Here is a 22,980-nt window from a genome sequence, read left to right as displayed (position 1 = left end):
TAAACTAATCATAGGGCTCTCACAGCCTCAGACAGCTGAAATTGCTGTGTCACTCTTGTAGACATCTTTTGCATTTGGGGTCAAGGAAGTGACCTTTATTTGTATGAACAACTACATAGTTGGAAGGAGTGGCCTCATGGTGCCTCACAGTGGCCTCACTGACATGATGTGAATTCAGGTTATTTGGAGGAAACAACATAAAAAACTGCAGGATTACGTTGGTGCCATTGACATCCATTACCTATGCTCCAAAGAAATTGGTGTCAGTAGCATCAGGGGGGGCTTGGTTCATTGTTCATATTGTTCATTTATATATTAGCATGTTGGAAGGGAAAACAGATTGCAAATAGGACAGAGGGTAGAACGATTTTGGGTAGTCAGGGAATGATAAAACTGACTTGAAGTGTAAGAGTTGTTTTTTTAAGGATCATACACACCTTTTTATTGAGTGTCTGTACCCCACCTCCTTCTATGGCTTTCCCTTAAGTTATTACGGAGTTGTGCTGAACAGCCACTGTTTCTGAGAAGTCAGAGCTCTAAATGCCCCAGTAGGGCTGGTCCTTGCCCCAGGAAGTGTAGCCCAGTGACTGTCCTGGGTCTTCCACCAGCCAGCCCTGGGTGACCGCTGTGCTCTGACTTTCCGCTGTGACGAGTGCCAGATCTCCTTCCTGCTCAGACTGGTATCCAGCTGGTTTGGGAGATTTTAAAATTACACATCAAACCTAGGGAAAGCTTCAACAGTCTTTCTCCACAGTCAATGGAAAGAGCTGTCCACCTCTGTAAGGGGATCCATCCAATCCTAGCATCAGTACCTCTGGTGAGTGGTGTGAGCCATCCACTGTGTATTTCTGGTACTCTGGTGACAGCTAGGGAAGCTTCAGTCTGATTTCATAGGACTAAGGTTTAGCCTTCATTCTCTTTGAGATGTCAATAAAGCTGGGTTCTGGAAAGGGCATAAGAGTATGGCTGTGTGGGTGGTGTGGAGGAATGATTTAGATACTGCCTTGCATGGAAAGAAAACAAACCATTGCCATATTTAAAACCTGATTTTTTTCAGAGGTAGAGATACAAGTTTCCTCTGCATTTCATCAAGTGTATAGAGAATCAATTTAAAATATATTCAGTTTTTGTTCCTTTTTTTGAGTAAGATTTTCATTGTTAAAGGAATTAAATGCTTTAATGGTTTTATTTTTAATTTAATCTTTTAATAGGAATAGAATAGAGATGTTATCATTAAGTTTTGTTTGCTTCAAGGTTTTTTGGTCCCATTTTTAAATAGGAAATACTCATAAGTTCCCTACTATTTTTGTACTAAAATTTAATACCACTTTAATGGTTAGCTGTGATCAAGAAAAAATTTCACCTACTGTGCAAGAATTGTTATTCTGAAGCAAAAGACCAGGGTACTTAACGCTTTTTGACAAAGCTGTTTTAAACACAAGATAGTAAAAGCTGACTCTGTTATTGGAGTCTGAAATTCTATAGCTGCATGTAAAAATGTGTGTTAGAACTGTGCCATTGCCTCAGGCAGAGGTATCCCTCTGCTTCCTGACTGATGAATGTCGTCTGTGCCTGCAATGTCCTGTCCTTCAGCCCCATACATGCACTGCTCAAATGCTCAAACACAGTGAATTTTCAAAAGTTTTGTGATTTTACGAAAAGTATAAACGTTTGAAATATTTGAAATATCTGAATTATATTATAGTGGAATTAACTGTGTGTTATAACTGAGACTCTGCCAATGTCTCCTCTGCAAGTGTGTTCTGTTTTACATTCCCGAACACATGCCAGACTTCAACCACAATACATTTTTTTTTTATCCTTAACATAACCATGCTATTTAGAAATGTACTTTTTTTTAATGGCCTAGCTTCTGCCATAGTTTTTGACACCGTACACAAATTATCCCTAATGCATTTAGGCAGTAGACTGTAACTGAGGTGAGGCTTTTGTATCTTCTCTTTTAGTGTAGAAACAGTCATTATAAGGCAAAAGATGCCAGACTAAACTGGAAATCAAAATACAGTTCCACAATTTCCTAGGTTCTTTCTCCTTCCTCATTAAAAACTTAGAGAGGCTTGAGTTCCTGATATGAGTTCCACTTTCTCTTTTTAAACTGATAATTATGGGGGAACAGTATTTCTGTAATAATAGTTTGCTATGAAGTCCCTTTCAGATGACAAATGTCTGCATGTGGATGTCTGCATGATAGAGTGGGAGAGGAGTATGGCTGCTTTGAAAGGGATTATCTGGATGGTTGCATTCAAGGACTTACAATCACTGGCTCAGTGTCCAAGAGGAGACAGTGGGATTTAGTGCACTCTCAGAAAGTTTGCTATCAACACCATCTGAGTGATGCTGTCAAAAAACTGGAGGTTTATTTTCTTGTAGTTTTGTATAACAACTTAGCTACAACTGCCGTTTAAAAATGAATACCATGTTTGGTGTCAAGACTAAGTCTAGGTTGAGATAATGTCAGTGTCTAATCTGTGGTGTATTGTTGCATTGAAACAGAATGAACTGCAACAGATCAGACTAATTTTATGCCATCAAAATAGCTATACTAATAAAATTATCTGTAAGGTTTTGTAGTGAACTAAGCAAATTATACTAGAAGGTCATGAAATTCAGAAACTCCGAGATTTGTGTTTGGAACTTGAAAGCAGATGAAACAGTGCGAGCAAAATCATTCCTATGTTGTACTTTTTCACATCATTGATCTTAGTTTAGTTGGTAATTGCTTTTAATGCACTGAAGATTCCCTCATATTTTTTCCTTCAGTCTTATACAATGTTCAATATTACAGCGTTCATCACCCAAAATTTCAGTGATATTCTTGTGGGGCATTGTAGTGGAGCATCTTATTGAGCTAGTTTATCATTTCATCATAGATAATATTTCTAGAAGTTGAAGCTCTTATGTGAAAGAAAATAATTTAGTTTTCTCCAATCACAATCACAAAACATTTAGCAATTTTAAAAATGTATTCAAACCAATAGATATTATGGCTTTGATTTCAGAAGAAGCTTTTGCAATGTTAAAGGTACAATGCAAGTTTAAAGTTTTTGTTGTAGAAAAGTAGTTGACCTTTTACTGTGGATAGACATTTCAATCCTGTAGGAATGTGGTTTGTAGGATGGTTACATTCTGCAAATGTACTGAGGGTGAAAGGATCAATGACAAGAATCATTCCCTGTTCAAAGTCTGGCCTCTGGTTCCTGCACAAGCGAATAATGTTGCTGGGCTCATGTTCCTGATACAATAGAAAAAAGGTTAATAGGGTGCAGAATTTCTCAGTAAGAAAAAATAAAACTGTTTTGCTGAAGTGTGTGGAACAAGCTGACATGAAAATGTACCCAGGTTTTATAAGCCCTTCTCAACTTCAAATATACCTACAAATAGACCTTCTAGTTTTACTATGATGAGTGAGTGCTCTTGGGCTAAGATTTGTATACTACATGACGTGTCTGGAGGAGTTACAAGCTCTTGAAATGGGAATGGTTTGCTGTTTGTTCTGTGTGTATGTATTGAGGGGTGTAGGTAATTGCACATTGACCTTTTGATATAGCAGCCCTAACAATTGCTGCTATAATAATCATCCTCCTTTCAATTCCATGGGAGAATAGAAACTGCAGTTCTATAGATGGCTTCTAATTTTATGTATGAGCTTGTTTAGGGTCATTGAAGAGTATGCTGTCTCCTCATTGTGGAGACTTTTAAAAAGTCTGTAGCATGCTGACTGTATGATGCTGGATGCAGGCAGATCATCATCATGTGTGCATCCTGGCATCAGCCAAATTGAGTTGCTTTACTCCTCTGCTGCCTGTGATGAGAGGTGGCGGTGAAGACTGCTGTTTTTCAAGTGATGATGAGTGATGGCCCTGCCCTTAGTGCTGACCAGGTATGGAGTTGGGCTTCCTTCTATAATGATTGTTCACTGCAACCTTTTTAAAGCACTGTGGTGAATGAAAATTGGTAGCTTCTGTTGATATGATGTGGCTTGATGTTGCTCAGAGGTTTGGTATTACCTTTAGGGGCATAGATGTCTTTGAGAACAGTTTTTGACTTGTCAAAGATCTGGTTTTGTTTGGTTTGATTTTGGTTGGGTTGGGTTTTTTTGCTTGTTTGGGTTTTGAGTTTGGAGTAAGGAGAGAGCGTGGTCTGGTTGTCTGTGGTGAAAAGAGAAGTCGGTGCCCTTCTGTGACACTAATTCAATAAATACCTTTTATCCACATATCAGGTTTAGTGTTCTGGAACTGTGCCTAAATCTATGAGCTGGTTTTTGCTGGAGGTGCATCATCTCAGTGAGCCAAATCCAGAGTTTCTGGCAAAGCCCATATTCAAGTAATAGTCCCGTGGCTTTTCTGTAGATGTTAATGCTGTTAAAACTAACAGAATGACTTCAGAAAGGATCAAAGTTCCATGGGGCAGGAATGGGGGTCCGTGGAGCTGAAGGAGGAATTGGCACTGGGACTACACTGTTTGGAAACATGAAAGCAGAACTGTTAATGTGGTAAGAACAGAAAGTCATGGGCAGATTTTGAGGAGGATCAAAGACAAGGTGAGAGAGTCAACCATGTGAGAGAACTTTCAGCAAAAGTTAGTGATAGGATAGGAAAAAAGTAATAAATACTTTATAAGACAGAAAATAACAGGAAAGGTGCAACATCATGATCAAGGCATAGTGATGCTGACATTGCCATGTGCCTCACTTCAGAGGCCTTAACATTAATGATTACAGGCATTGAGTTATCTTTGTGCTCTGTACTCCTAGAATTGACTCCAGTAAGTCCAGGGGATAGTATATTCTGGGGATATCATGAAGAATGTTTGCATTGTGTGCATGCATATTGCCAGTTTAAATACAAGCAAAAGCAGGTAATAAATTTTTGCAGCTTATTGTTTTGAATTTCAGGCTTTTTTTTCTTTTCTCAGCTTCTCAAAGTCTTCATCTTTCTCGATATCCACCTTAGGACTCCTGAATTAAGAAGTGCAAAAGTGGTCATTGTTTCCCTGGTATATAGTGAGAGTTCTTGTAAAACAGAAATAGGTATTGCTAAGAGGAATCCAAGGGAACAGCTCTTTCCACACCTTAAAAAAGCTGCAGCAAATTCATTCCAAAAAAAAGACGCGTAAAGAAATATGGACGACTCAGAGGAACTAAGTGAAATTTGGCTTCAGTTATATTAATGGTAAAACTTCTTAGATAGCCATGGAGCCAGTGTTGCAGCTTTGGATTTGGTTTCCATTACTGCCATTAGAAGTACTGCTGTTACCCTGATGTAAAGGGAGCACTGTGGCACTTTCCCATCATTGTACAATACTGCAAAGGTCACTGGAAAGAAAGCCCACACTAAATCCAGGTATTTGCTTCGTTTACAAAGCGTTGTTTTATTGCTGATTTATCATGGGGTAGAAAGTGTGGGGAGGTTTCCCAGCTGTTTCCAGACACCTCCTGTAGGGACTCTCCCCTTCCTGACAGCTGAGGCCATATCCCCCTGTCTGGCATAACAGTTGTACTGACAAACAAGAAAGATTGCCACACAAAACTCAATGTCTTTAGTGTGTGGCCCTAATTCCCCATCTGTCTAGCATCCTGCAGCTATTAGAGATGGATAATTTTCCAGCAGGATAGAAAATATTCCCTGGAGCTATGGATCATAGGGGATTAGGGGTGCCATTATAGGGCCACTAGCTGGAGAGGGTCTTCATATCTCAGGCAGGCCTTTTGGTTTGTTATCAGAAATGTGTGGGGTTTTGTAGTGACTGTTCTGATATAACTTGTCTTAATTTATATTGGTCTCAGTTGCTGTCTCTCAGAGTTTTTCTAGCAGCTGTTTATCATTGTGGAAGTGTATCTCCAGCGGAGAGGAGCAGATGGGCACCTCACTTCAGACTCTCTGGGGAATTAGCTTTGTGAGTCTGTCTTATAAGCAAGTTGCCTTTAGAATTTCCCTTTGTTTTGAAAGCAGACATGCATTTGGCCAGAGTACTACTCTACCTAGGAGTGATGAGGTTCCTAGGAGTGATGAGGTTGGGGTGGGCCCAGTGAGTGTGTAGAATCTGAACTTCAAATACATTTTTCTCCTGATTTTCCATTTTCCTCCTGATTTTCCATGTCCAAAACATTCTCTCTTGGGTTAATCAAGTTACTAACTATATTTTAATATGAATTCTAATGCTGTGTCCCTTCTGTCTGATACTTCATATGTCCGTGTATCTAGATAAGGTTGTATGCATTGGCAGAAAATTACCTCATAATTTTTCATAGCTATATTAAAGTAAACTTAACCTGAAAATTTTACTTGAGAGGAACAGGAAACTGCCAGTAAAAGTTATTAATTGTTAGAGAAAAAGCAAATGCCTCTTCTTCATATTTACAGGAATCTTCCTGTTTACAGGATTCAGGCAAAGCACTAAAGGTGCTTAAGCAATGTCATGTCAAAGAAGTGAGTATGTAAGGAAGGAATGTGCAGGTTTGGAAGAGGCCTGCCAGACTGGTACCTCCATCCTTGTGATCTTGCATGCATGATTGCACGGCAGAGTGGCTGCAATTGTGCATGTAGCAGAGAAGCTGGGCATTGATCAGGGCAGGGCAGTGATGTGCTCACACCTGAAGTGGGAAGGTGGGAGATTAAATAGTACAGGACTGTGATAGGGTAAACAAGGCCTTTCATCACTAGTGCTGTTAGAAGGAATTTATGGAGATGCACTTGTGCAGAGTGATCTCAACAGCTGGATCTGGTCCGTGTTATTCCAGAGAGGGCCACTCCCTGTTTCTCCACCTGAAACGCCAGCAACTCTTCTAACAGCATCTTCCCATATCCACACTTCTGCACAAGAGCCTGCCTTCCCCACCACCCCAAGGCAGCAGCAGGCTGATGCCTTTTACCTCCTTAGATATGCTTCCCACCCCATGGACAGCCAAAGATTATTCCCCCTCTCTCTCACTGCCAGAAATAGCAAACTCTTCCCATCTGCTCCCTCAGAGCCAGGCAAAGGAGCCCAGAGGCCTGGGAGCTGGCGTGGAAGGAGGGTTGGCTGCTCAGTCAGCCATTCTTTGTCCTGCCCCGGGAAAAGCAGCCAGCTGAATGTAGGCACTGGGTTTGACACTCCAGCTGCCAATTGGGCCATGCTGCTGCAGCACATTCCAGCCGTGAGCAGTGTAAAATGATACACCAGGAGTACAGATGTGGTTTGATGGCTGGCGCTTGCTTCCCAACATTCCTGATCTGTGCGGCATGCTCATCACACTTTCTCTCTTTTCATTTGATTGAAAAATGATGAAGACTCTGCTTTTCTGCTGTGTAAGAACTTGGGTCAGCTCTCTCTCTTGGCAGAAGTACAGAGGTTGTGGTACAACTTCCACACAGTATTGCAAGCTTGTAAAGGCATCTGCTATTCTGCTTGTGTAAACTGCTCGTGTGTGTGCAAACATGTATGCCCTTGGTGCTTTTGTGCCCTTAAAATGCTGTGTATTTTTACACTGTAGGAAAGCAACTGTCAGGATACTAGGAGAAACAGAATTGCAGTCACAGGATAACTGAGGTCAAAAGGCACCTCTGAAAATCATCAAGACCATTCAAAGCAATGTCAGCTGGAGCAGATGACCTAGGGCTGTAACCTGCATTTTGAATATCCATAAAGATAAAACTCCGCCCTTTCTGTGGACAGCCCTTTATAAAATTTGACCATTCTTGAGACTAAGGTTTTTTATGATGTCTAAATGAAGTTCCATGCATTTCAGTTTGTGCCCATTACCTCTTTTTCTTTGATTCTAGCTCCATCTTCTTTACGCCCCCATCAGGTATTTACATTCATTGATAAGAACCTTTCCTTCTCTAGGCTGAGCAGAACCAGCTCTTACAGCCTCTCATCATAAGACAGGTGCTCCAAACCATAATCATCTTTGTGTACCTTTGCTGGATTCTCTCAGTATGTCCATGTCTCCCTCAAGCTCAGGACCCCAGAAGTGGGCACAGCACTCCAGATGTGTCTCAGCAGTGCTGTGCAGAGGGGCAGGGCCACCTGCTGGCATGCTGTGCCCGATGGAGCTGCTGGCCTTTGTCACAGGGACACACTGCTGGCTTATTTGAACTAGGTGCTCACCAGGACCTTCTCTGAAGAGCTGCTTTTCAGTTGGTTGGTCTGTCTGGTCCTTGGCTTTATTCCCTCACAGGTTCTTAGTAAACTTCATGGGGTCCTTGTCAGCCAATTTCTCCATTTTTGAGGTCTCTCTGAGTGGCAGTAAATCTATATGATATATCAGCCACTCCTCCCAATTTTGTATCATCTGCAAACTTTCCGGTGTGCTCTCCTCCATCGTCTATGTGACTAATGAGGATACTAGGCAGTATTTAGTAGATGCCAGTACGAACTCTAGGGTGCACCGCTGGTGACTGGCTCTCAGGCTGGTCTGGTTTTCATGTCACTGACCACAGCCCTGTGAGCTTGACAGTTTTCAGTCACACTCACTGTCCACTTACCTAGACTATGCTTCATCTGTTTATAGCTAGAAAATGCAGTTGTTTCCTTGTCCTTCGTTAGCAGATCTCAATTCCCATTTAGAAGTAGGGTTGCATTTTCCATAGCTTTTATGTTGTGGATATACTTGTGGAAGCTTTTGCTGTTGCCTGTAATGAGATTAAACTCCAGATTGGATTTAGTTTTTCACAGCCCTGTTCCTGCACATTCAAGCTGTTTCAGCATTTCGTCTGTCCTTGCTTCCACCTCTTGCACTCTTCCTTTTTGTGTTTGAGCAGCAAGAGCACAAGGAAGAGAGGAGGCTGCCTGCCACCTGCATTTGACTTCCTGATTTTTAGGAATGGACTAATTTTGAGCTTGGAGGAGGTGATCCTTGAAAGTCAGCCAGCTCTTGGATAGCTCTTTGCTCCAGGCTGACATCCTGTGAAGTTCTTCCAGGCAGATCCCCTAACAGGCCAAAGTTGATTCTCTCAAAGTCCAGGGTTGTGATCATACTGTTTGCCATGTTCCATCTTCTCAGGAGCCTCACTTTTACCATTTCATGGTCCTGCAGCCAAGACTGCCCCCAGCCTTCACATTTCTGATCAGTCCTTGTTGATGAAGATCAGCTCCAGCAGAGCTGACATAACTAAATAATCCTCAGACATAGGGGTTTTAAAGTTTGGCTGTGAAATGAGTTACATTTCCCTGAGCCACTGGTATCTTTTATTCATTACTTTTTTATTTTTCTTCAATGGATGAAAATTCATAGCACCACTCCCCACAAGTCTTGGTCCAGCAGATTTGTGTTGTGGCCTTCTCTGTTTTTGTAGGTGCCTTGCATGAACATTACTTCTCTCATCCACTAAGTATTATCCTGTATTTCTGTGCAGTGGCACTTGGGGAAGCAGAGCCACAGTCCTGGCCAAAATTTTTAACATTATTTGGAGACAACGTGGCCTTGAATATGGAGCATGTGAACACCATTCTTTCTGAAAAGGCTTTTTAAAGATAAGCCAAAATTAAAGACAGAAGGAAATCATGTCTTTCTTTGTTCCCTCTCATTGCAGAGAGATTAAGTTGGTTCTGTTGTCTTTTGTGTGTGCTTGTCACAATGATCTCTTCCTAGCCTGTTACCTGTAGCTAGTATGAACATGTCTTCCTGAAACTGGGCTTTGGGAAGAGACATTAGTACACAAATACCTCAAGTCTTTCATCTGATACTGCTTTTACCAGGTTTAGTTTGACTTTTTTTCCTAATTCTTGAATTCTTGCCCAAGGACAAGGCAATGTTTGGCTCTTGCTTTTTCAGAAAGTGCTGGTGGTGATATAATCAGTTCCTTACTGTCAGTGTGTCACTTTTCAGTTGGCTAGCATAGCAATAGATTAAAAACTTAAGTGGGTGGAAAACCAGCTTTAATGAATTAAGATGGTTCATAATTATTTCTAATGTTACTGTTCTCTGAGGACATAGTCACCCATGAATATGCTGCATTATTGTAAAAAAGACTAATTTCCCCAAAAGGGAAAGATAATTTTATATTAAAAAGCTAACCACTAACCATCTATGTAGATAGTTCCATTGTTTTTTTTTTTATCACAAGTAAATGTTATTAGCATAGTTCATAAATAAAGAATTGCAGTGAATAACATAATCCTGCCTTTTTCTGCATTTGTCTACACTCATGAACCTCACTTGAGTGGCTTTGTTCAAGCTGGGGAGAATATATGCCCTGGATGTGTTTAGGTAAGTAAATTTTTTATTGATAAGGAGCTGTACAGACCATAGGACAGCATGGAATATTGTGTTATTCATTATTATCCCTTTCCCCCAGAACATTTTTATGACTGTCCAAGCTTTTGATGACCATCTTTTTACATTATCAAATTCACTTTCTGTGTCTAGAGGCTACAGAGATTAAAAAACTGATATCTCTTCAAAAATTAGGCTTCAACATTCATCTTTGGTATCTCTTCCTAGATCTGTGGCACTCCTTCTGGTGAGTACTTGCCAGGAATGCTTTTCATGGGTATTTATAGCAGTATTTTTTTTTCAAACTAAATCTTTTATGATAGACTTTGGCTTTTGGGCTCATTTTTATTCCATATCTCTACTTCAGTTGCACAAGACCTGTGACATGTGGTAATCCAATGGAATGAGAAGAGTTTTCTGTTTAATACAGATTTACACAAGTTTTGAAGCTTTGTGCAAGTTTTGAAATATAATTCAAACAACTCTTTCCAGTAGCATTATTGAAGTCTTCCAGATATTTCATAATATACTCTATTAATTCTTGACTTCATAACATATGGATCTAAAAGTTATCTAGCTAAGGAAACAACCTGGGTGAAAATGAGTATGAGGTAACTGAGATATTGAAAATGCATCTGTAGGGATATTCTTTAAGAAAAGTAGCTAGATCAAAGGTCTCAAAACAGGAGGAGAAGGAACTGACTGACAGCTCATTTGCCTATGTATACTCCCTTGGGTGAAGATCTCTGACCCAGAACACTGGGTTGCTGAGATAGTGGTTTAAGTCAAACAAGGCTGACCAGTAAGAAATTTCAAAGTTTGTTTTGCAAGTTGTGCTGTCAGTTCACTGATATTCTTTCTGTTGTGTACATGATGCCCGATATGAATTTCCAGATGTGGGCAATTTCCCAGAACAAATCGCTTGGAAGTGAGCTTATCTTGAAGAAACAAATAGTCTTAGATGTTTCTTGCATCATACCTGAGGGCCTCCCTCATATCTATTCATTCTACTCACCTGAAAAGTCATCCCTCTCTCACCTGAAAGCAAGAGTATGCTTTCTTGGTCTTCTGGGAGAATTTAAGTAAATGTGTTAAGAGTCCATTACATAACTGCAAATTTAACTTCTTTTAGAGTTCTGAGTTTTAGTAAAAGTAATGACTTCCCAAACTTCCTATCATTTGTTATCACATTTCTATGTAGTTCCCAACCCTGGGAAGTCGCTCAAGCTGATATTGTAATCCCGTTCATTTTGTTTGGTTTTTTGGTGTTTTTTGGGTTTTTTTAATTTTTAGTTGTTTACTTCAATTTCAGCAGGTCTAGGCCAAAAGATTGTTTTACCTGGTAATAGGGTAAAAAAAGTACTTAATAACCTGAATGACTTAAGGGATGAAAAAGCCTGGTTTTTTGTTTCCTCCCTTCAGCTAATTCATGTTGGTTTTCATCCTTTCTTCTCATTATTTCATTATTCTCCCTTCTTCATTTGTAAACCCAAAATAGTTACAGTAAATATGGAAAAAAAATAGAAGAAGCCCTCATTACAAATGCTGCTGAGGTTGTAGCTCTCTTAGAAATACCTGCAGTAAGTTTCAAGGAGCTGCAATACTCAGCATGCTGTGATGTGCTGTGTGCTATGATAGCTACCCTGCTATCAATACTGAGATAGATAATTTAAAGATAGCTCCAATATGTTCCCTTGAGCTCTGATGACTCCTGGAGTGTTGACTGTGAATAAGTACTCTGATTACACAGTGAATGAGTATTCTATATAATATATGGGGTATACCCAACAAGATAATGGAAAATAGAAAATGGAAAATGGAAAAGGAAGAGTGCTTTTCCTCTGTTTGCAGGTATTCAATTTGACTGTAGGAAATGAAAAAGGTGAAGGAAATTATGTGAGGGAAGTGCAGGACACCATCATAAGAATCTTGTGAAAGGGCAACATTAAAATTCAGACCATCCCAGCAGCAGGAGCAGCATCAGTGCCTTTCAGGAACGGGGAAATGCAATTCAACAGTGCTGGCATTTGTCAGCAGATCATGGGATTGGGAAGGGGGAACCCACATTAAAGGAGTCAGCATTTCTGCACTGACTTCAGGTTCCAGAATAGTGTATTGTATCATAATTATTTCCTTTACATTTGATCCAGTGAACTTTGCTCCACTTTTGCAGTCCCACATCTGTTTTGTTGCACAGCTGTAACTGGTTTAGAGTCCTCATAATAAAAACGAAACCTCTTTTCTTTCAAAGCAGTCTGTAGTTTGGCAGAAAATAAAATGGCTACTTCAGCACTGGTGACAAGAATCTGCCTTTCATTGGCAGAAATAATTTTCTCCAGACTCTTGTTTAGGCATACTGTCTGCAAATATATACACTTAAGTACCTTAGGGGTTAACGTGTAGCATAGAAATATAGTTTAATCTTTTATGCTTTGTAATAATTTTCTTTGCTGTGTTTCTCTGTGAATTCTTCTCCCTCTTATGCTGTAGTGTTTCATTCAATTTCATGCATTTCTCTACTGCAATGCTGTATTGCAGTTTCACTTCTTTATCTTTTGCAATAAAGCACTTATTTTTCTTTATAATATTTATAAATAATTATTTATAAATAAATATTTATAAAATATTTATAAATAATTTGAGTTTCTCTGCTATTATTTTTTCCAGAATCCTCATTTTCTATTCTGAACAGAAATTGTATGTAGTAGTGTGGTTTTACAATCCAAGAAGTTCTAGAAGCCCAGACCCGACCTGCAAAAATTTTGGGTTTGTAGCTCAGAAATAAAACAGAAATAAATTTGGAGAGCAAGATGTTATTTGATGAGCCAAACACAGCACAGCCTCTGAATCCTCTCTTCCTACTCTCAAACCAATGCAGAAAACAGGGACAAAACACATTGCACCATTTTTGCCTTGCATCCTGAAATATTTTTCAGAGTTCTAGTTCGTTCTCAAGCTGCAGACTCAGCCTTTGGTGAGAAAAAACATGAAGTTGCCTCTGGGCAGTGGGATGGCAGATTTCTGCAGCAGTTGTCTTCTTCAGCCATTCTGTCTCCCTCTGCTTTCCACAAGTTCACCTCAAGCCATTCAGCAGGGAATTTACAAGCTATAAAACTGCATTATTCAGTTATGAAGTAACAACCTCATCATCATGACTTCAGCAAGGGCTCGTAAAAGGCAGCGTCAGATTTATAAGCAGAGGAGTTGCCAGCTGTGTCTAACAGATGGCTTGCAATGACAGACTTGCTGGTTTTTGTAACTCAAGGAGGTAAAATTCTGATTAGGTGTTCGTTGGTAGTCTTTCTTTGTAAATTATTAAATGGGTTAAAAAGAAAGCCAAATACTTTATGTGGAGCACTTCTTTTGGGGATATAGTACTGTCTCCTTGGATGTGATTTTCTACATTGAAAGTGAACTTCCACATGCTTTATTGCTTTTGCAAAAGCAGTCGTGATGCAGAAAAATGCTGTTCTTCCATGTCACAGTTTGGTCACTGTCCCAAGTATAGTTGGTCAATTTTCTGTTCTTTTGATGCTTTTTCAATATGACACCCAAATAGCATGTTCACCCTCTAGGTTAAGTAGAGGGCTGGGGACTCAGCTGCCTGCCTTTGGAAGGGTAAGAGGCACGTTGCTTTGCCCTCCAGGTACTTGTTAACTCTCTTTTTGAAAAACAGAGGCCACATTTTCCTTTTTCTCTTTTTCTGGGAGCTCACCAGATCTATGCGGTCTTTCAAAACTAATTGCCAGTGGCTCAGAAAGTTCATTAATTTCCCTCTCACTTGAGGCTGTATTTCATAGCATGTATTAGTGAACTGAAAAATATTAATGAAGGCATCAAGCCAGTTCTTTTTTTTCCTCACAGAAGTATGAAAAAGGGTGAAAGACAATGATATCCTTTTTATCACCCACACATATCAGACTGAGTATTTGGAATATCTTAAGAATTGTTTAAGACACAAAAAAAGTGCAGTCTGGACCTATTATTAGGGACAAGCTGGAAAAGAGATATTGAGAGGGCTTTCACCTTACTTCGGAATAGCCTTTTCCCATTAACCCTACCAGGACCCTCTAATGTTGCAGAAGTTGTTAAAAGGTATTTAGAGATCATTAAAAGATTAGGCATATAAAGATCATTTTGAAGGTACAAAGTCATTTGTATGAATCTGGAGATCTTAGTAAGTCCATGACTGCGTGCATGGACCCTTCTTCTCTTTTGCAAATTAGCCCTGTAATATTTCAGTAGTCATGAAATTATGACATATTTCTTTAGAAACATTGAGATTTCATTATAACATCAACATTGTTATTATCATTTTTCCTGGTTGCATGAAATCCTGTAGCTCGTGGAAGAGTGGGATGTTGTCTCATTTTGGCACCAGTGGTGTTCTGGTGGCACGAGTCAGTGACAGTTTAAACAGAGACCATGTCTGCTTCTGCTTGCTGTGATTGCCCATCTGTTTCTTCTCTATAATTTGCAATTATTTATCTCCAAATTGAGGAAATATAAAGATGGCTATTCGGGTTTCGTAATAATGGTATTCAAAGTCTGCTTCCACACCATTCTGAAAATAATAGAATCCTGAGTATAACATTATGCAGTGCAAGATTACAAACAAGAATAATTTCAAGAAAAACACTCAATGCATAATGAACTTAGCAAAGTTAGTAGTTGCTGACATTAGTGTTTGCCTGAAGGTCAGAGAGACAAGTCTGGTTGGACAGAGGGACACTGTGTATCATCATAAGCCTGGGGTGGCATGGACATGTGGATGCTGCCAGCCCATTGGTGTACTGAAAATTATTTAATTCTGAGGTTGCACGGACCGTTGCAGTGTGGGCGTGATGCTGAAATGTGTTTCAAGAGGAAAAAATATTTTGAAGATCAAAAGAGGAATGGAAGCAGCTCTTCAGCAGGTGGCTTCAGAGGTGAGAGGTGTGAGACATGAACAGGGAAGTGATCCATGCTTAGGGGCAATGTGAGCATTGCCCATGGTCCCTTGAAAGTGATCAGAGTGAATTGTTCACCTCTTGTTGGATGCTTGGGAGAAAATGGAAGAAGTCTCCCCTCCTGACTGCTTTTAACCTTCACTCCAGGAGTGCCTTTTAAATAGCAATGTCACAAAGGTACTTTAACACATAAAAAATCATGGTATCAAAAAGAAAAAAGAAAAGGAACAGTTGTATGAAAATGCATTAGGGGAGTGACATGCCTAAAACCACCATGTTAAATCAATAACGTTTCTCATCAATGCAATGGGAAAATGTGGTAAAATTTTAATCAGCCAAAACGTTACTTTGATACTTCTGACTATCCCATAAGGGCTATGATTCTCTTGGAAATATGGGTAGATGTTGCTGCACACCTTCGGTTTCTCATTGTAATTTAACATATTTTGTATAAGGAACGATGACAAAGTCTACTGCAGCCCTGTCAGGTAGTATTGTCATTTAGTGGTTCCAAATTACTCCAGCAGTCTTTGTAGGCTTTGCAATTATTTATTATTGATTAGTATCAATTGAGATAATACAATTCCATTGATATTATAGCACTCCACTCAAGGGTTGAATTAATAGATAAGGAGATCATTGGTTCAAATCATAGAATCACAGAGTCATTAAGGTTGGAAAAAACCTCCAAGATCAAGTCTAACCTGTGACTGAGCACCTCCACGTCAAGTAGACAATGACACTAAGTGCCACATCTTGTCATTTGTTGAACACCTCCAGGGTGTTCAAGACTCCACCACCTCCCTGGCTTGTCTGTTCCAATGCTTGTCAACCATTTCCATGAAGAAGTTCTTAGGGATGTCTGACCTGAACCTCTGCTGGTGCAGTGTGACTCCATTTGCTTTTGTCCTGTTGCTGGCTGCCTGCAGGAAGAGGCTGACTCCCATCTTGCTGCAGCTTCCTTGGGGTTGTGCTAGGTACACAGGCTGCTTTTGCACATGTGGAGGCTAAAGCTTGTTAGCTTTTGTACAAATTGATAAATGCAATATGGGCATGGGCCCTGCCAGGGCTTTGAGTACAATTAACAATAATGATGCATTCTGTTAAAACCTGACATTTATTAAGCACAGACAGACTTCCAAGTCTGCTGCAGCTGTGGGCTTGGGTGTGCCCTCTCCCATGGGGTGCGTATCATCATCCTGAGCCACAACAGCACTGGTGGGAAAGCAGGGAAGGCTGCAGGAGCTACCAAGAGACCACTTAAACTCTCTTTCCAAGGCAGTTGTCAGGATCCTGGGAACAGGAAGCTCAAATCTTCCCTCTATCTAAAATTCCAGGTAGATGCCAAACCCATTGAGTTCAAGAAGCCTCATGAAATTGAAGAATTTGTCTCTGTCATTAATTTTTGAAATTGCTAACTGCATTTATCTAAAAGATCGTATACATTTTCTACTGATTTTATCATGGCTTTCATTTAATATAAGACAATATCTACTTATTTCTTTCATTAGAAAATGCTCAGAAGTCAGTTTTATGCTGGCACATCAGAAAATGAGACCAGTTGTACTTCAAAACAACACTTCAAAGGTTTTATTGATTTTGGGATTTTTTTCCAGAGGAATGTTTCGTCAAGGGCTTTCAGTGAAGTTCTTTCTTCAACACTTCTTGTAATATACAATGCTCTGAAAAGTTATAATATTGTCTTCTTAAATGATTAACCTTTAAAGGCAAAAGCATAAGTGCCTGAGGAGTAGAATAAGTTGAGACTGATGTATATTAGTTAGTAATGCAGGGTTTTCTACTTAGATTTACAGTATTTAGAACTATATCCTGGCAGGAAGCAAGATATGAAGGCAATTTTCAGTTAAAGGTGACTTCTTTGGGAGTACATGTTCAGCTTCTCAGTTTGTGGGGATGTGTGTGGATGTGTGCACATATATTTTATTCAGTCTAAATCTCCAAAATCTGGATGTTGTAATGTGATCAGCACTTCATGGTGGTCTTACTTTTTAAATTTCATACAAGATTACACTCATGAGTTGCATGTGTTTATAGGTAGAGAGAAGGGTGAGAGGGAACAAGGAGAAAAAAGCAGTTCTGTGGGATATGAGATAAGAATTTTATTGTGAGTCTTACTGGGTCTGTCTGTATTGCTGGAGATGGGCCATGGCACAATTATGCACTTTTCTTGGAAGAGTGCTGATAAACCCTTGTGTGACACCAGAGCAGAGGGGGGTCTGTGGTGGAGATGGATCAGGGAAGCTCCTGGACAAACAGTTACTGTGCTCTTAAAAATTATCTGTAGGATTATTGCTCATATCCATTTGCTTTTAAAGCTACACTCGATTCACTCATATGGCCTGGAGTTTATCCTTCTAATTCTGTGCTTGGAGAGAGAGCTCAAGAGCTGACCGCCATGCCCCTGAGGGCAGCCACCACTCAGCACACTCCAGAGCTGGCTGGCGGTTTGCACCACCCACCAAACACCACCCAGTGTCTCTTGGAAGGAAGGACTGGCTCAGATCAGCTCCACTCACAGTCCCACTGAGCATTCTTAGGAATGACATCTCTTATGAAGACTTCATTCACTTCCTCCTTTTTCTTTGTTTTTTTTTTTCCCCCTCAAGATTGATGACTATGCTACACTTTGACAGCTTGGGATGAGTTTTTCCAAGATGAATATGTCCTCCAAGCCATATTATTTTAATTATTTTCTTTAGAAAAATTATGACCAGAAAATGTTAGGAATTTCTGGGAATAAAGCAGGGAGGAAAAAAGTTTAATTTCTGATCTTGATAAATGTGTTGACTTTGAGTAGCTGTAACTTCTCTGCATCTTGATGAAGGCTTGAAATTTGTCAGGGGGTGGTTGGTGGTGTGGATGAGGGGCTGAATTTCCTATTAAAAAGTAGGTTTTGTTGTGCCACTGCTGCACATATCCAACAGAAAAGTTGTGTATTTGTCTGTGCTGAATGGATACTCTGTGGAGCTCCTGTGAGTGAAGCCATGTGGAGCATCTCCTGGTTGAGGCTGAAGATGCATTTCCCTGTGGTCACACCAGGGCTTCTGTGGGGAGCACTGGGCTACCTGTGCTTTCTGTGACATCCCAGCTGGCTGGATGGTGTAGAATAGTGCTGTCTTGTGTAGGGGAAGCACTGTATTTGCCAGTGATCACCAGGAGGAAGGGACTGCTCAGGAGGGAGCCCCAGACTCCGCTCCTCCATCTCCAAGCAGTGGGTGATGTGCTGCCTCATGTCAGGTCTGTTGTCTCCAGCACAGGAACTGAGCCTGCACCCTTACATCACTGGCTTCTACAGCATTTGGGGTCTCTGGTTCACTCCTCACAGACTCCTGACTCCCAAGTTGTGGCACTCAGAATACCCAAAATCAGCAGTGTGAGGTTGGAAATCACACTCCTGCCACTGAACCCAGCCAGCAGTTGTCACTGATGGTGGGAGTACTGTTTTGGTGTGTGCCCTCTTTAAGTTTGTTTCTAGCCTATGTTAGTGCTTAGTGGCTTTATCTTGAGAGTGAGGTAACTCTGATATACACCCTAGGAGTGATTTTAGGTGAACTAGGCACTTTGTGTCATGTGTGCAGATGAGTTTTTTCAGATGTAAAGAATCATCACATAGCTTGGGGGCTGGCCATCACATTTATGTTAATTAAAAAAAAAAAAGACAAAGAGCCAAGGTTTGTGATGCCACAGCAGCACCAAATGGTGGAAGGAGAGAAAAAACATAAATCAAGCCCTACTCTTTTTAACCTCTTTATTCCACCTAAGCTGTGCTAGTCTGGGGAGGTTTACGGACAAGAAACAAGGAGGAAGAAATGCCTGCATATCCAACTTGTGCTACTCAGTGAGAACACAGAATCAAACCTGGTTTTCAAGCAGGAGTATGAAACAATATATTTCTACAAAATTATATGAAGTTGTCAGTGTTGTCAAGTATTGTAGTGTGTATCAGATTGTGTCAAGTCTGTTACAGGCCCGAGTGCTGTCTCTCTGGTTTGAGTTCGTGGAGGGGAAGAAAAAGACCTGAAATGTGTGGTCATGTCCAGAAGAAAAAGAACAGTGAATCTTTTTTAAATTTCTGCAGTCCCCAGTTAGTCATGATCAAAGTATTCCTGAGGTAGTTTAGCTCTCTGCCTCTCACTAAACTTAATACAAACCATTCACTTCGAGCTGTGTGTGAGAAGCCCCCTGTTACTCCAGTGAGTGCAGTGTATTGACAGCAGGGCAGGCAGACCAGAAAGCCAATTAATCTTTCTTGAAATCCCACTTGCTGTTGTTTTAGAAGCTATGTTAAGTTCTAGTAGCTGGCTAAAACTTTTTGCAGTGGTCCCCAGAGTCCTCAGGCCTCTTGGTAATACCAGATACTGCGATGGTCCTGGTCAAGGTACCCAACTGTGATGAAGGGGACTGATGCAAAGAAGGTTGTTGGACTTTGTCCAGGATGAGCAGGTCCTTGGTGGATGGGATGGATGCTCTCCAGAGTCCCCAGAGAGGAGTTGGAGAAACGAACAGCCCCATGCCCTCGCCTGCAGCCTCCTACTTCAGGGTGGGCATTGCCACACCAAACAGTGAGCATCCTAAAGTGAGGTGATTGACATGCTCCTGCCAGACAATAACTATCTTAATTAATTCTGAATACACTGAATGTAAATGGAACTCATGTGACAAGTTTAGTGGGATTTTCAGCAGCAAAGATATGACCTTCTTCAGCATGTTCACATTCCCGTCCTGGTTTTGCTTAGGTCACATTTCCCAAAGATAAATCAGTCTTATCCTCTGCCATCAGTGCCATTGGGCACCTTTTTTGTCCTGAGTGTGGCATGAATGAAAAAGAAGAGGAGGTTACTCTGACCTGATGGAGTCCAACACAAGCAGTGTTAGATTAAATTTACAAACTGTTAAGAGCAGTCCTGTGGAGAAGGACTTCAAGGTACTGGTGGCTAAAAAAAATGTGCAATGTGCACTCACAACCCAGAAAGCCAATCATGTTCTAGGCTGCATCCAAAGCAGTATGGCCAGCAGGTTGAGATAATACCCACCTGAAGTGCTGCATTGAGCTCTAAAGCCCTGAACCCAGAAAAAACAGCATGGGTCTGTTACAGAAAGTCCAGACAGGGCCCTGAAAATGATCTGAGGGGTGGAACACACCTCCTATGAAGATATGCTGAAAGGGTTGGAAATGTTCAGTCTGGGAAACAGAAGGCTGAGGGGAGATGTTACTTCAGCTTTTCAACACATAAAGAGGGCTTATAAGAAAAAGAGAAACTTTTTTACCTGGGCATGGAGTGTCAGTTCAAGGGACAATGGTTTTAAACTGAAAAGAGGGTAAGTTTGTATTGGATGTGAGGAAGATATTTCTGCAGTGAAGATGGTGAGATTCTGGAACATGATGGTGAGAGAATTTGTGGATATCCTATCACTGGTAGTTTTCAAGGCCAGGTTGCATGGAGCCTGATCTAGTGACAGACGTCCCCGCCAGTGGCAGCGGGATTGGACTAGATGATCTTTGGAAGTAACCTCCAATGCAAACCATTCAATGCAAACAAGTTATCATAATAGCCAGCATCTGGTCTGACCTGGTCATTGTAAAGTTTCCGTGGGTATTACATGCTGGAGAGTGTAAGGGAGCATAAATGAGTTCCTCAGTGGCTGGTGGGAACGTATTTCTAAGTTACATAGCAAAATAATTATGGCAGTCAAGGACTGAAGATCATAGGACATAGTTTGTAATCAAGAGCTGATAGTACGTAGGAAGTTATGAGTAAGGCATAATAAATTATACAGCCTTTGGAAGTCAGCACCAGTACTGTGTATGTGTTACAGCAGAGTAGAGTGGGCCAGTAAGTGATGTATAGGTCATGTGATGTGGTTGAAGGCAGAAGCCTGAGAAAATGATGTCTGCAGGAGTTCTCAGGATAGATATGAATGGTGCACAAGTCCACGTGATGAAGGTATAGATGACAGCTTAGACCACATTTCAGCTGAACAGCTTGCTGTGAGACAACAGGTACAGGCTATGCATGGCAAACAGAACAAATAGAGGACCTGGAGTGAGAAGGTTCTGCCTGCCAACTCTACAGACCAGAAATGTGATGGTAGGACCCCAATAAATGAGATGTCAGGGACTACCTGTTTCTTTTTCTCCTTATCAGTACATCTTTGTCATAAATATCTACTTTTTTTGATACAGCAAAGCTCAGCATGTCAGCTGTTAATTGCAATGAATTGTCCCAGGCTTGGGGCGTGCAGCAAGGCTTTGATGTCTCACTGCCTGGCAGTGCTGGTTTCTTAATGGCTTTGTTGTGTTATGTGAAAAAGTAGGCAGAGAAGTCTGTGAGCATTGTAGTGTCAGGTCCAGTGATCTACTCCATTTTTTTTCCTTGTTTAGAATGGCAGAGTATTCAATGTTTTCAGTCCTCAGAAATGTGACACTTGTACGTGATTTGTGACTGTCACATTAGAAAGGAGCTTGGCACTCTGTCAGCTTGGCATGCTGTTGACTCTGCAACAAGCTCTTGAATGAGGGAAAGCAGGCATACAAGGAATTTCATACTCTGGCCCCTGAAAACCATGAGTGTGGTCTTTTAAAATAAACATTTGTCATAAGCTTGGTTTTGAAGCTTATGACAAATGTTCAAACTTCAAAAGGACTTACATGACTAATAAAACTTGAAGTTGTTTTTATTGGAGTTTTACCTTTGGAATGAAGAAAGTCTTCCCTAAAGATTCTATTTGTTCCTGAAATCAAAAAACCAAACCCCTTCTTTGGCCTATTTCTTACCTTGGAAAAATTTTTTCTTGCGTTGTAGCTCTAAATAACTTTTTTAAAACTGCTCTTGTTTTTTCTGACTGTAACATGTCACAGCTCCCTGACCTGAAGTCCAACATGATGTTCAGTTCCATTATAGAGCCTTGCTTGCTTTGAGTGCATGTGGACATGAGTGTGCAGGCCCACATGCTTCCGCCAAGACAGCTCTGTCAGACTGGCATCCTGACCTGGCTCTGGACCTCAGGACCCAGAGCAAGCCAAACAAATTGTGAGTGGCAGAATGGCACCATTCCTTGGTCCATTGCTAGGCTGGCTGAGCTACAAGCAGTTCTTGCAGTAAGCATGGGCTACAAATAAGGTATAGCCCATTATGTAATTTTTGACAACCAAACACACACAACCTTATCTCTGCTAGGACAGATAATCCTGAGAGGGTAGGGAGTGAATTTTGCATATATTGTTCATGCTTGTTAGAAAACAAAGAGAATGCAGTGACACTTGTCTCGTTCCAGGTGTTCAGGTCCATATGTAGTTTCAGAGACATGAGATGTTGCACCAGGTGCTGCTGAGGGGCTTCAGTCCCTTTGGCAAAGGGCAGGAACTCTCTTCACCTCCATTTTGCCCTGAGCATGAGTGAAGCTCTGTGAATAGCTAGCTGGCTCTCAAGGTCAAAAGTGCTGCTTATTGAATATGGACTTAGTAAAGCAGCTTATTTTAAAAAAATATGTTTTCCATGCTATGTGCGCGACTAAGTGTGATCTGAATGTCTTCTGAATATTAAGGAGGGTGGTTCCATAGGAGGTTCCATAGGTGGGTTCCATAGGAGATTTATCTGACTCACATTATAAAGCCAAAGTGCTACTGCAAAAGAAAAATTCTTCAAGGTTCCTGGAATTTTTTATAGGGTCTCAGAAAACTATCTCCCTTGTGGTTGAGCTGTACATATCTGTCTTGTAAATTGGAAATTTTTGCTTCGTTTGTATAAAATAGGGGGTTTGGATAAAAAAAAATAAAACTCACAAAAAAGACTG

At 40.7% G+C, this 22,980-nt stretch overlaps 1 protein-coding gene across 4 annotated transcripts in view; it reads left to right on the top strand.

The window, feature by feature from the left end:
* Positions 1-22,980, top strand: part of PDGFD (platelet derived growth factor D) — a 138,952-nt gene that overhangs the window by 35,700 nt on the left and 80,272 nt on the right. The window lies entirely within an intron of this gene.

The sequence above is a fragment of the Serinus canaria genome, chromosome 1 (genome assembly GCF_022539315.1).
Source record: "Serinus canaria isolate serCan28SL12 chromosome 1, serCan2020, whole genome shotgun sequence".
NCBI lineage: Eukaryota > Metazoa > Chordata > Aves > Passeriformes > Fringillidae > Serinus > Serinus canaria.
The sequence above is the reverse complement of the archived record's forward strand: the minus strand, read 5'-3'. Positions and strand labels throughout refer to the sequence as shown.